Source organism: Coloeus monedula (assembly GCF_965178545.1).
Source record: "Coloeus monedula genome assembly, chromosome: 14".
Taxonomy (NCBI): Eukaryota; Metazoa; Chordata; class Aves; order Passeriformes; family Corvidae; genus Coloeus; species Coloeus monedula.
This window is the reverse complement of record NC_138794.1, coordinates 18878038-18891906: the sequence shown is the minus strand read 5'-3', so window position 1 is coordinate 18891906 and position 13869 is coordinate 18878038.

The following is a 13869-nucleotide window of genomic DNA, read 5'->3' as shown; positions in this document are numbered from 1 at the left end:
GGGATGTCACAGAATCCCAGAATATTCTGAGCTGGAAGCGACCCACAAGGATCATCGAATCCAACTGTTAAGTGAATGGCCCATGCAGGGATCAAAGCTTGGTGTTACTAGCACCATGCTCGAACCAATGGAGCTAATCTCCATAGATCCCTTGGCACCAGGCACTTTTGGGGGAGCAAAGCCAGTTACTGGTGTCCCCACAGACCCAGATCAGGGACTCGGTCCCAAAGCTGCTGTCACCCACCCCCAGCTGTATTCCTGAAGTGGCCGGGCAAACCTCACACCTCTCTTACCTGGCAATCAGGATGACCTTCGGCCCTCAGGGTTCACAGCACTCCAACTGTGTTAGCACAACACTGGGAAAAGTGCTTTCCAGTTTCTCCTCCTGGTGCAAAGCTGACTCAGGACAAGGTCACAACTCTTTGGAGACACAGCATCCCACCCAGCCTGCCTCCCCTCTCCTTGCTCGTGTCCCATCTTTCCAACCCTCTCCACAGGTGCTCCCATCCTGCTCCTTGGCTCTTGTGCAGCACACCCCTCCTTCCTCATGGATGTCTGGATTTCAGGCCCTCTTCCCCCTTGACATGTTTTGCTGATGGATTACATGTGGCTTGTTTCCTGCTGGGGTAATTCTAACCCCTCTAGGGCCCTCGGCGTGACTTTGCCATCTTTGGCAGCAATTGCAACACCTTCCAGCGTACAGTCATCTGCAAACATAATTAATTTGTTGTTTACTTTTGTTTTCAAATCATTAATAAAGACATTAAATAAACCTGGGATGCGCTGTTTTTTCAGTAACTTTTTCTGGGTAGTTGCCAGGGGCTCGGTAAGTTCATTAGCTAATTCTGTTTAGTCTGGGGGTTGCATATTAGCCAGGCTGGCTGATTTGCACAGATTCAATTTTGCAAAGTATTCCCTTTCCTGCTCTTTATCTTAGGGTCTGCTGAGGGCTTTGGGAGGTTTTTCTCTCTATCTGTCCTCAGCAGTCCCTTCTCCTTGCCCCTTTTAAGGGCTGATGGAGGAAGAGTGAGTTACAGGGATTTGGCCTTCAGGGTGGAGTTTGATCTCTACTGTCCCCATCACGTCATGGGCAACAGGTGGCTGAACACATCCATTCCTCTTCCACCTGCCAGAACCACCTCCAACTCACCAGGACAATCCCCAAACCACCAGGACCACCTCCCACCCACCAACACACATCCCTGGCTTTACTTCAGGCTCTCTATCCTCAGGTTTGCTTTGTTCACTGGGCCACTGGGAATGAACCACCCTTTGCCAGGGGAACATCAGCCTTGGATGAGGGCAGCAAGTACTGCTTGAGCAAGGAAATGGTTCCAAGCAACCTGAGTATCCTCCACCTCAAGGATGCTCAGGGTCCACTCCACAGGCAGGAGGCTGGCGGGAAAACATCCAAGACAAACCTGTGCACAGCAAGGACAGAGGAAAACTTCCACTGCTTTTTCAATTATTCTTATATTTCCTCCCTCCAACACGGAAATCACAACCTCTGCTTGAAACTTCCTGTGTTATACAGAGGAACATCCCCACCAAGTCCTGCCGCAGGCAGCTTCGGCCGCCCCCCTCGCCGGAGCCCCGAGCACAGCCCTGTGCCCCACATCTGGCCAGCACATTTCCCATCCCTCAGCCAGGCCCCGGCGGCAGCGGGGGATTTGTTTTTCCCTTTCCCAGCCAACATCTGGCTGAGCAGCAGAGGGGCAGAGCCAGCGTGGAGCGATGTCTTCACTCTCCGGGCAGGGCTGGCAGCCTCGCTCTGCACGAGGGACCCTTGTTCTTCCCCTGCAAGGCAGCTTCAACCACGGGGAGCCAATGCCAGTGCCAGCTCCACTTTCCGGCAGTGGGGAGCTGCCTTTGCCCTTAGGTGAGTGCCCACTCCGGGGAGCTGGAGGCCTGGGGAGACTTTTAGGAGGGGAAAAAATAAGAAAAATTAAATTCTTTCCTTCCCCCGCAGTCCTGGGGCCAGTGTTTGAGGCAGCCACGGTTCCCATCCCTTGTGGTGCAGGGCTGGTCCCCTCCTCCTCTCGGTGCTGGCTGACCCGCTGGCCTCCGGACGCACTTATTTATCCGATCCCAGCTTTATTTAGGATGTGTTTCCAGGGTAGGCGGTACAGAGGGAGGTGTGGAGGGCTGCTGAGGGGGTCCACAGCTGCAGCAGCCCTCCACCCAGAGCCCTGCCTGCAGGACACCCTGCTCATGTGGGCACCTCTCAGTCACCCCGCCTGTCATGGGAACCCCGCTTTATCCCCTGCATCTAAGCGCTGTGCGAGCTGGCCAAGCCGGGAGCCCTTTCCAAGGGAGAGCCCTTTCCCTGGACAGGCATGCGGCCTGTTTGCTTGGCATGGGCAAAGCCGCCCCTGGCAACTATTCCCCTGGAATGCCAACATTCACCTGCAGGGAAGAGGCTCCCTGTGCGCCCTTCAATAGGCAAAACTCAGCTCCTCTACTTGCCTTTCCCCTCCAAAACTACACCCTGCACCCTGGCTGGGCCTTGTGCCAGATCCAGGCTCTTCCCTGCCACCCACCACTGGCACAGGAGGGGGTCGGCCGCTCACGGAGCGAGGATGGGGGTCCCAATGGCTGTGAGGGGCTGCAGCTGGGGAAGCAAGTCTGTCTGAGGGAGGAGAGCGGTAAGCGTGCTTGGAGCACACCGCGAGCGCCTGGAAGGAATATCCCATCCGGCGCTGGCAGGAGACAGCACATTCATGAATGCTGCTGGGATTTAGCTTCTCAGCATCTGCCTTCCCATGTGCTGGAGGGATTACAAAAGGAAACGAAGCAAAGCCTTTGGATCTGACCTGGCTGAAGCAGTGTCCTGGCCAGAGGTAGCGGATGGATCTGGCCTGAGGTGGCGGCTCTGTAGCCTTGGCCATGCACCCATTCCCCCAGGAGCAGAGTGTTTCCCTCTGCGTGCTCGGGGCAAAAGCAGTGTGAACCTTGTGTCTGTGGTTTGAAACAGCTGGGCAGATGTGCTGGGCTCAGCCAGGGGAGTAGAGGGGGATGTCACAGGGTTTGCTTGGTGCTTCTGACATGCCTGCCTTGTCTTGGGGATAAACTCAAGGAGGAAGAGGATGCTGCAGGGTGTTGGGGGTGCTGTGGGCAGCTGGGGTTGCTGCAGGAAAGTTGGGAACGCTGCCTGCCTCTGCACTAGATGGGAGAAGCACAGTCTGAAGCTTGTTTGATGTCTGCAACCACCAATAAACCAGACTTTGTACCTGTGGTGCTGTTAATTCAAGGAGACAAACAGTTGGGTGCTAATTGTCCTGACAAGCTGCACCTGGGCTCTCACCACACCCTCCAACACTGCCCACCACCCCGGCTGCCTTTAAATTCAGGTGCCTTCAGCTTTTGTTCCTTCTCACTAGAGCTGTGCTGCGATCCTGGGCAGCTGCTGGGCTTGGATAGATGGTCTGCACCCCTTACCCAGTTTGGGGGATTCCCTTGCTCTCAGAGGACCAGGATGGGGATGAGGATGTGTCCCCAGCATGGTGAGCAAACCTCTCCTCTCTGTTGACTTGGTGTGCTACTTTACAGTGTTCCCACCTGGGTACCTCACATGCAGCCTCTGTACAGGGATGGGGTTTTAAGTCCCCAAAAAGTCATGTGCTGGGGCTTTGGAGCTGTGCTAGACCATGGGACAACCCCTCTGGACCAGCCCCACAGCTCTGCTGCTGCTCCCCCAGACCCTGTGCAAGGGGTTTGATGTGAGATGGACTTTATTTACACCTGTGGGGGATTTGGAGGGCTGTGGCTGTACTTCCCTGTGACTAATACCTTTTGCTCTTCCTCGAGCACAGAACACATCACTCTCCAGCATTAGTTTTCAAAAGGAAATCAATACAGCCCATTTATTTTTAGCTTGGATTTAGGATGCTTTGGAAGAGGATCTGAGCTGTGGAGGCAGCAGGCTCACCATCTTCTCCAGGGCTTGTCAGACAGAGGAACGAGCTTTTAACACTAGGTAGATATTGACTGATGTATTTTCAAGGAACTAATTCCCCACTGTGTGAGTGGGGAATTCTCTGAGGGCATGGGAAGGTCTTGGAGCACATGGGAGAGCAGTGGTGAGCTGTGCTGGCTGCTCAGACTGATTTTGGCTATCCAGTGAGGTCTTGGGATCTAGCTGGACTGTGGCAGGTCTGGGCTTGGTCTTGGGGACCTTGTGATAGTAGAATTGTAGAGGGGTTTGGGTTGGAAGGGACTTTAAAGGTCATCCAGTTCCTGCCATGGGTAGAGACACATTCCACTACCCCAGGTTGCTCCAAGCCCCGTCCAACCTGACTGAACATTTCCGTGGGGCAGCCACAGCTTCTCTGAACAGCCTGTGCCAGGGCCTCACCGCCCTCACAGGGAGGAATTTCTCCCCGATATCCAATCTAACCCTGCCCTGTCAGTGTGAAGCCATTCCCCCTTGTCCTGTCACTCCATGCCACAAGCATAGTGTCTGCCTGAAGAAACGCTCTTCCTTCCCCAGCCAGAGCTAAAGCCCACTTAAACCAGCCTGAGGCTGTGCAGGCTCTGGGTAGCCTGAGTTGGCAGAGCACTGGGCACAGGGTGGGAGGTGAGGAAGATGCAGGCGGTGCAGGAGGAGGTCTGGGGCGGCCCTGCTCGGCTGGATGCGACAGCGAGCGTGTGCTTGGGATGCCTCGGTCTCACAGGGAATGTGATCGTGGGCACCCTCCTGCAGCAGGCAGGGTTCGGGAGCCGCTGGCAGCGGCCACAGCCCAGGAGATGGCACCAGTGCTCTGCGCTTGCCCGGCCAGGGACGGGAGGAAGGGAGGGATGGATGGATGCTCTGGGGGAATTGGGATGAGCAGGGGCCATGCAGGCCTCACTGCCAGCTCGGGCCCTTGTCAGTCCCAGGTCTAAGCAGGTGGGAACACGCTGGGGACTGATCCCCCTGCTTCTGGTCTGGCACTTGTGCTGATTTGGGGAGGGGGCCTTACCTTGCTGCTATTTGGCCGCTTGTTGTTCATCTCTGCTGTCACTAAACCAGCCTGGGAAGGTGTGCAGGTGCAGAGACCTGCCTTCCCAAACATGCATTTGCAGGCTGCCAGGAGGACACACCAGAACAGCAGCAGCTCGAAACCCTGACCCTGCAAAGCCCTGGCTGCTGCTTCACCTGCTGCTCACCCTACAGCTTCTCAGAGAAAGATGAAGGTGTGTTCTTTACCTGGGAAGGTGGTGGTTTCTCCAGATGCACTGACCTGGCCAGGGAAGATGCTCATACTCCATCTCCCATACACCTCTCCATCCCCAGCCAAGCTCATGGTGTCTGAAGCCCCCAAAGCTCTTATTCATCCCCATCTAATGTGTGGATTAAGCAGAGAAAGATGCAATGACCCACCCCCCCCACCCTTCACATTGCTCCAGCTTCCTGTGCTGTGGTTTCCCTCCCAGCCAGGTTTAACCGTGGGATTTCTCTCCCGGCAGAGGAGCCCATCTGTCTTGGAGCAGATTAGAAAGATGTCACTTTGCCAGCACAGCCATTTATCACGGCGGCTAGGGAAATTAGCAGGGCCCAAGCAGGGAGGAGGGAAATTGGGCTTGTCCTGGAGCTCTAAGTAGGGGTTGTGGGAAATTCTAGCCAGACTATTTCTAGCTTGGCATTAGTTTGTCCTGAGAAGAAAACCAGTGCCTTGGATTTCCACCTTCAGGTCCTGATGTGGCAGAGAGCACAAAATTCTATCAAAATTTACAGGGCAGAATAGCTGGGATCTCTCAAGCATTGGGGTTTTATGCAAAGGCTAATATCCTCCTTCCAGTTGTTAACTCCAGGAGCCAGGGTATAAACAAAGACATAATAACAACAAGGGTGGGACAGAACATACCACCCTGTTGTGGTTTGCAGGGTTACCTGCACCTCTCCCTGGGAGCAGCCCAGGGGACCGCAGTGGGACAAGGGGCCTCAGTCACTATTTGCCAGCTGGAAACATGACAAAACTCAGGAAAGGGAATAAAAAATTTAAAAAAAAAGCTATTTTGTAGCCACAGTGCTGCAAACAAACGAAGAGTAAAATGCAAATTAAAACAGATAAAAATTCCTTGGCAGTGTCTCCTTTAAGCGTCATATATTTTTATCTTGCTCTGGCTTTATTTGCTGGAAAGAGAAACATAAAGAGAGAAACATTCAATTAAACCTGCTTGTCAGCTGGAGGCCCCAAGCTGTGTCACCGGGGGCTGGAAGAGGGGGCTTTGCCAGGGGTCTCCTCTGCACCCTCCCCATCAGGGAGAGCTTGGGGTGGCTGGGACCATCTCTTGCCTGTCTGCTCGCCCACCACTGTCACAACCAGCTTGTGGCACAGGGTTGTACTTGCAAGGCAGTACTAATCACCATAGTAACAAGGGCCTTATTTCTGGCAGGATTTGTCCTCCTGGCTGCGTGGCAAAGTGGGGCTGTCTCCTCCATGGGGCGAGGCTGGCTGTCCTCCAGGGCACACTTGTGTATCTGCCCTCTTGGTGACACCAGCCTCACCTTGCCCATCGCCTGCTGGCTTCTTTCCTGGCTTCTCTCTGTGCCCTTTCCTCCTCTTCCCCACAGTGCCCCAGAGCACCTGGACTGGTGCTAGAAGGACCCAAGCCCTGCACTAAGGAGGCACATAAATCCAGGGGTCAAAGCTGGGACTTTTGGGGTAGCAACTGCCTCTTCAGTTGCATGTGGGGACTCTCTGGTGTCCTCACACCACTAACACAAGAGGGAGATGCTTACAGGATGGTTTCTGCTTGGATCACCAGCTTTTTCTTCTGGAGGGTGAAATGTTGGAGTTTGCCTGAGCTGTATCAATCCACAAAGGTGCACAGCAGTTTCTAGATGGCAGGGATGAGGGCCAGCTGTGAAGCCCAGCATGTGACATTTTCCTGTGAACACACTATCTGTGGAAAGAGTCAGAGAGAAGGTCCTGGGGATAAGTTTCTCCCCAAAGCAGGCAGGGCTTCTGTGACCATCCCCTGCCCCACCAGGCAGAGCTGATTCCCAGTAAAAACTGGTCATGTGGAGGATCCAGGTCATGTGCTGGTGGGAAGGAACTAGCTGCTGGCTTTTTTCTGTGAAGGCACAAGGCAGTGGAGAAGATGCTTCCAGAAATAATGCCCTTGTGTGTACTTAGGCTTGCCTTGGTGGGAAGGGAATCTTCTGGCCTGGGTAGAAGGTGCTGGTTAGCAGTGGTGTGACAGGAGCAGCTGTGATGTGGATACCTGTCTCCTCATAACTAGAGTGAGACCAATGCCTTATTTCCTTGCATGAATTCATCAGTTGGCAATGACTTTCTGTCTCTATTGACCCTGGGCTAGAGCTGAGCCAGCGACATGGAGAGAAAAGAGTCTATTTATCCATGAAAAATACTCCTGAGGTATCTTGAGCCTCTTCAAGCTTCAAATACTGTTGGAACCATGGATGTGCTGTGCATGGGGAGGCGCTGGTAGGACTGGAGCGCCCAGTAAGGGTGCATGGAGCCTCGCTGAAACCTCAGGTGATACTCATGAGATGTGGGAGAGCTGCTCTCTGGGCAGACAAAAAATGTCAGGGAGAGTGGCAGCTCAGCAGCCCAGGGCAGGCTTGCCTCCTGCCAGGATCCTGCAGCCCACCAGCAGCTTCATTGAGCCCTTGGAGAACTGTCATCCACTGACATGGCACAAATAGAGCTGTTTCACCAAAAAAAACCCCCAGACAAAACAGCTTCTGTTGTGTTTCCACTTGATGTGCTCTTGGTGAACCTCCTGGCTGTGAGCACTTGGGTGTGCCTGGGTAACATTGCAGATGGAGAGAGGGAAGTAGAAATGATAGAAACAGGACAAGAGCCAGGAAAAACTGACTAGTTGGAGAAGGAAATGGGGCAGAAATGTTTAAGGTGAGAGAAGAGCCCCCATCCCTGAGGCATGGGTTTGCTTCAGCCCTTCCATCACCTCCTCAGCCTCTCCAGTCAATGCCCCTCTTCCCCCCTACTCCTACATCCTCTGCATCTCTCCAGCTGACCCCATGCATGTTCCCACCCTCTCTTACCCCCATCAGAACCCCCAGTTAAGGAGCTGTACCCACTTCCACAAAATCATGCATCCCTCTCCTTACTCTGTCTCCTTAAATGGATGAAAATTCCCCATTGTAACTGACTTTGCTCATTCCACATACTCTCAGGGAGGCACATCAAATTTAATTCCTGTGCAGGTAATCATTATTTTTATTTTCTAGCTTGTTAGAAGGGCCAGGTACATCCCAGAAGACTTTCCTGTGAAAGCCAAGGCTGCCAGGATGTGTGTGAAGAAAGGATCAAGAACTCTTCATCTGGAGGAAGATGATCCCCAGACAACCCAGACCCTGGGGGAATTAACCACAAGAAGAAGAACTCAAGTTGGAGGAGGAAGAGTAAGGCAGGAGGAATAAAGGGTGAGCCAGCTGTAAAGAAAGGAGGAGAGAGCATGGAGGCTGTGGGGATGGATTTTTGGAGTAGCTTTTGGTTGTATTTGTTGGAAACTGCTCCTTTGTCAAAGAGAAAGAGTGTGTGGGGAAGGTCAGGCTCGATAAATCTCCCCAGTTTGAAAGCAGGCATTCAGAAGCACTCCGGAATGTCCATTCCTGTGATTTGTAAGCATCCAAAACAGGGAAGAGTTGGTTCAAAAGACTTTTTGCCTAGGAAATGTGAGTTTGCAGTGCAACATCTAAAGACAAAAAATGAAGCAAACCCTGATGACTGAATCCAGTCAGGATTTCTGGTGGGGGTGGGTTTGGCTCCCGTTCTTTCCTTGCAGCACTTCCTGGCTGTCTCTGTGTCTTTGCAGTGAGGACAACAGCCCTTTTGGGTGACAAAGACCTTTCCTATCATTTCTAGCAAGCAAGTGTCTGAAATCCAGTCCAGAACCCTGAAAAGGGAATTCAGGAAACTGGAAATTCAATCCTACTGAAAACTCAGTCTTGCCCAAGTTGTGGTTTTGGGAGTGCTGTCACTGACTCCCACCCCTGATTTTCCAGCGTGGCTCCGGCCCTGGGATGTAGGGAACATCCTCAGCCTGGCACTGACACAGGGTAAGTCACTGAATTTGGGCGATCTTTAAATATTCTGTGCTAGAGTGATTTGTGAATGTTGTGTGGTTAATTGGGACTAATGGAAATTAAATGAGAATGGTAGAGAAGCCTGAGAGGACTAAACTGCATTGGGAATAGGCTGCAAGGGGGGAAGTGTTACCTGGAAAGTGCCTGGGGAGGTGGCTGCTGGCAGGGGATGGAGTTGGGGATGGATGGTGAGCGGAGCTGGGGGATGATGTGAGAGAGGATCTGCCTGCCAAAGACACCCTGCAAAAGCTCTGGGGGCAGGATGCAGGAGCAGAGCTGCCTGCAGCCCCACACCACCTTCTCCCAGTGCCTGTCTTCCCACAGGGGCTCGGCTCACCTCCAACTCTGGCTTGTGGGGTTTTGTGTTTGTGTTTTTTTCATCTGGAAAAGTCTCGTGGGGGCAGCTGTTGAGAGGCAAAGAAGCTGAATTGGATTTTTGTGCCTGCACGAAGTAGGCTCTGGTTACATAGTCCAAGAGAATAGGATCCTAAATTGGATTTCGCTGCTCACTTGGAATGGGCTCCAGTTGTGTGGGATTATTGGGGATTTAAAGCTAATATATAGGAAATGATAATGAAACCATCACCCAGCCAAGAAGCTGGGGAGCTGCTACATTCACAAATGAGGAGGAATCTCCCAATTAACACCTGAGCCATGAACAGAGCATTGCTTGGGATGCTGGAGTGTAAATCAAAATTTACAGGATCACAGGTGGTTATTATCTCCTCCTCTGATGTGAAACAAAGGCACGTGTGCCAGCATGGCCAGCTCCATCCCACTCATTTCCTTTCCATGCCTTTCCCAGCCAGGCAGGCCCTCATGGGGGCTTGAGGGTTTTGCAGATCTATGGATGGGTCCTGCCATGGACCCCTCCATGGATCTGCAAAATCCCTGTGTTCTCTAGTAAATAGATTTTTTTTTTTTCCAAGAGTGAAATCTGGGATGTTTTACTGGCTTTGCCTCCTGCTGACATTTAATGACTGATTTGTTTCCCCTCTTCTGCCTCACCCTTGTTTTGGCCCCAGAAATGTTAAGGCTAATTGGGAGTTTCGTTTCTCCTCTTGTTTTAGCGCGCCCACCAGAGCACTGGGACATCGGGTGGAATGTACCAGCATTACCTGGTGCTGGTGTGGGCAGCCTCTGCCCCAGGGGCTGGGGACAGTTCTGTTTGGGGAGTGCTCCCACAAGACGCTTAGCCAGAGACCATGGCTGAGAGCTGGGCCCTGATCTGATCCAACAGCTCTTTTTATGAAGAGATAATCCAAGTGGAGCTGTGGGAACCCATTTGGCAAAAAGGGGGGTCTGGTCAACAGGTGGGATCTGGGGGTGAGAGGTTGTGAGGCTCCCTGGGTCCCCGCAGAGGGATCCTGCTCTGGGGAACCAGGGCCCTGGCCCATGCTGGGGGCTCCTGGTGGGGTGGGGAGCAGGGCTGGGTGCCAGCAGATGGCACTCTGGAATGTGCCACTCAGCCTCCTGCTCTGCTCCCAAATGGCTTCCCTGGCTTCTCTGAGCTGGGGCTGGCTGCCCTTCAGCCCTGCCCTCCATCCCCCTCACTGCCTGCAGCCCCTGTGCCCCACATCTGCTCCTCATCCAGGTACTTTCCAGCCTGTGTTTTGCTCTTCCGGGGTTGCTGGGTGTGAGGAAGGAGGCCAGAGGGGGCTGCCCAGAGACTCCAGCCCCAGGTTTTGGGGCTTGGGTTGGAAAGGGGAGCATCACGGGGAGGAGGGCTGGGAGCAGAATCATGCAGAGGCAGTTTATTTTCTGTCCCTTGGGTGGTAGGCTCTCACCTCTGCCTCAAATTACAAGTCATGTCACATCTTGGGAGGCTTGAAATTGTGTTTCTCAGCAATGTTCCCAAAGAGATTAGAAGCACCGAGATGGCTGAAATACCCTCTGAGCCTGGAGCAGAACAAGCCACTGAACAAGAAGTGGGATGGGGAAAGAGCTGCAGCATCCTCACCAGGGTGGAGGGGAGGGCTGGGGGCAGCTCTGCCCTGGCCCCTCCCCAAATCCCTCCTGGCTGAAGATAGGTTTTTCAGTGCTGGTTCATCCTGGTGCTCATGGGACGTGGTAAGAGCTGGGGTAGCCACCTACCCTCTGGCACAGGATGGAGAGGCCCAACCACCATCCCAAATAGTTCATGGTGTCTTTTAACCCATTGAGCACAAGGTGCTGCTCCCCAAATTTATAGACGGAAAGTGAGGAGCTGTGATTTATGGGAATTAAGAAGGGCCAAGCAGTCAGTAAGCAGCTGGCCCTGAGCATGGAAGGGATTGGTTTCCAGGGCTGAGAGGAGAAGGCAGAGATTCAACACTTCCTGATATGGGGCAGAAGCTGCCTGTCTTTCTAAAGCTTGGCTGCTTATTCCTACAGTTGCCCAGCTCCAATTCTTCACATCGTTTTTTTTGGCTGCTGGAACCCCTGCAGAGCAGAGAGCTGAGTTGGCTGTGGCTCTGCATCTTGGTCCTCACTTGTCCCCTCCCTTCCATCCTTATCTCCATTCCTGGGACTGTGCAGAGCAGTCTGAGATGTCACCAAAGCAAATTGGTCCCAAGGTGCTGCTTTGAGGGCCTGGCTGACAGAGTGATTTGTGATCAGCCGGCTGAACCGACACATCACGCAGCAATTAGAGACCTCCTGGAATGGGAGACATCCAGCCAGGCAGGGATGGAGCTGGGTACAAATATTGGAGGAGCCGTTAAAGATGCAAACTTGTTATCTCCCAGGCAATCCAGAGCCTCTCACAAGGATATTAGTGCCAGAGCAGCCCACAGGGATGATGGATGCATCCATAGGCACGGGTCCTGTGTTATGCAGTGGATGGGAAGACGAGCTTGATGACAGACGTGTCTGCAAACGTGGCCATCATCCCAATTACAGCCTGGGAAGAGCTGCAGGGTGTGAGGAATGGGTGAAAAGGGGTGTCAACAGAGTGGGACAAACTGGGGCGTGCTGCGAGGAAAGGTCCTCGAGTGTTGGAAACCAGAGAACCGGTGAAGGATTGAAGGAGGAGCTTGAGTGGTTGGGTTTATTTGGTGAAGATCTGCCTCCCACTGGGATTCACTGCTCCTGACGTCACTGGCTAATTATGCTACCCTGTTCCCCATGACCTGTGAGACTCAGCTAAAGCCTTGCCTCTGAGGTCAGCAAAGCTAATTGAACTGAATGTCCAGCGAGAGCAGTTACGTGGCTCTTTTCACAGTGGGCTTTTTCCACGTGTCTGGAAAAATGCAAGCTGAAAGGGAATTGCCCTCTCCTGTCAGCCTGGTGGGACCTGCTGCTCCAGTCTTGGATGAGCTGTGCTTGGGGAAGGTGGTCCTTCAGCACATGTGGAGGAAGAGCTGCAGGGCAGTGGGATCCTGGGAGGTCTTTAAATTTTCCTGCTCTGGTGAGAGACCCCCCAAACCTGTTTTTATCTGGTTGTGCCGCTTTCTCTCTGCAATTACAATGTGCTCAGTGTGCAGAGTGAAATTAATACAGAGCCACACTTACCCTGGGAATATTTGAGCAAGTTTTCAAATGAATATTCATTGGAATTTTCATGCTCTTACGTCTTGCTTGGCCCATCATGGCTGTAACTGGGCAGCTGGGTCAGCGCTTTCCGGGGCACTGCTTGCCATGTCAGAAATGCTGGAAATGTCCCAAAAGACTGCATCCTCCTCTGATTTTCTCTGTAGCCTTTGAAGTTGTGGGTATGATGTGAAACCTGCTGTTGACATATGTACTGTGAGAAAAGAGGAGCTGTGCCTGGGGTGCAGCTCCTGTCTCCCATCCCAGTGGTGCTGGTTGGCTGGAGGAGAGGGAGTTTGCAGCCCTGAGAGGGAAGGTGTCCAACATCCAGGAGCCAGCTCAGAGCTGCAGGATACATGTGGACTCTGCAATTGTAATAAAAGTATCTGAGCTGACCTGTGGCCAGCTCCATAGAGATCTCTCTGTGCTGCAGCTAAATGAGCTGGTAGCAGATTTGGGCAAGACTAAAATTAAACCAGGTCAGGTACAGGCAGTATTGTGGAGCCAGGAGCCAGAGTTTCAAAGCACGCTCGCTCTGAGAGAGGGAGAGCAGGAAAAAACCTTCCTGCCTATGCAGAGGACATTTCCAGAGCTCTAATCCTTTGATTATAACAGATCTTAGGAGAAACTGTGCTACTCCTTGAAGATGGGAAGGGAAAAAACCCATAACTATTCTGAACTGATGGAAGTGGAGCTGCTAATCAGACGAGAATAATGATCTATTTATTGGATGTGAGACATTTAATAATGAAATACCAACTGTCTCCCCTAATTCCTGTGACTAATGGAGAAGGACATAGTAAAAAGTGCTGGAAGACAGACTGAGGTGGGGCAGTGGGAGTTTAGACAAGGACAAAGAGAAAACATGAACTAAGGACTGCCAGCAGCTTCAGGAGGGAATGGGAGTTTCTGGGCTGTATTTCAGGAGAGGGGAATGAAAATACACCCACGGATGCACCCATCAACCAGCCAGGGGAGCTGGGGCTGCTGGAGAGGAGCCTCTGCTCATGCAGAGGCTGCAGCAGCTCAGAGTGCTGGTGGAGTGATCCTGTCTTGGACTCTGGGTGGTGAGTATGGCATGTGGGAATGGCTTGGATGGCTCGGGGGCTGTGCTTGGCAAGGCCCCTGAGCCACCAGACAGAGGAGGTGTGACAAGTGGATTGTGCTCCATTCCTGGAGCTGCACGTGCCTCCCCCAGTGCAGTAGCAGAGCCTGTAGCTAGGTGCCACTCAGCACCAAGGCGTCATTATTTTTTATGAACTAAGAGAACATTCCCTAATGCGCCTTGGAACATTATCGTA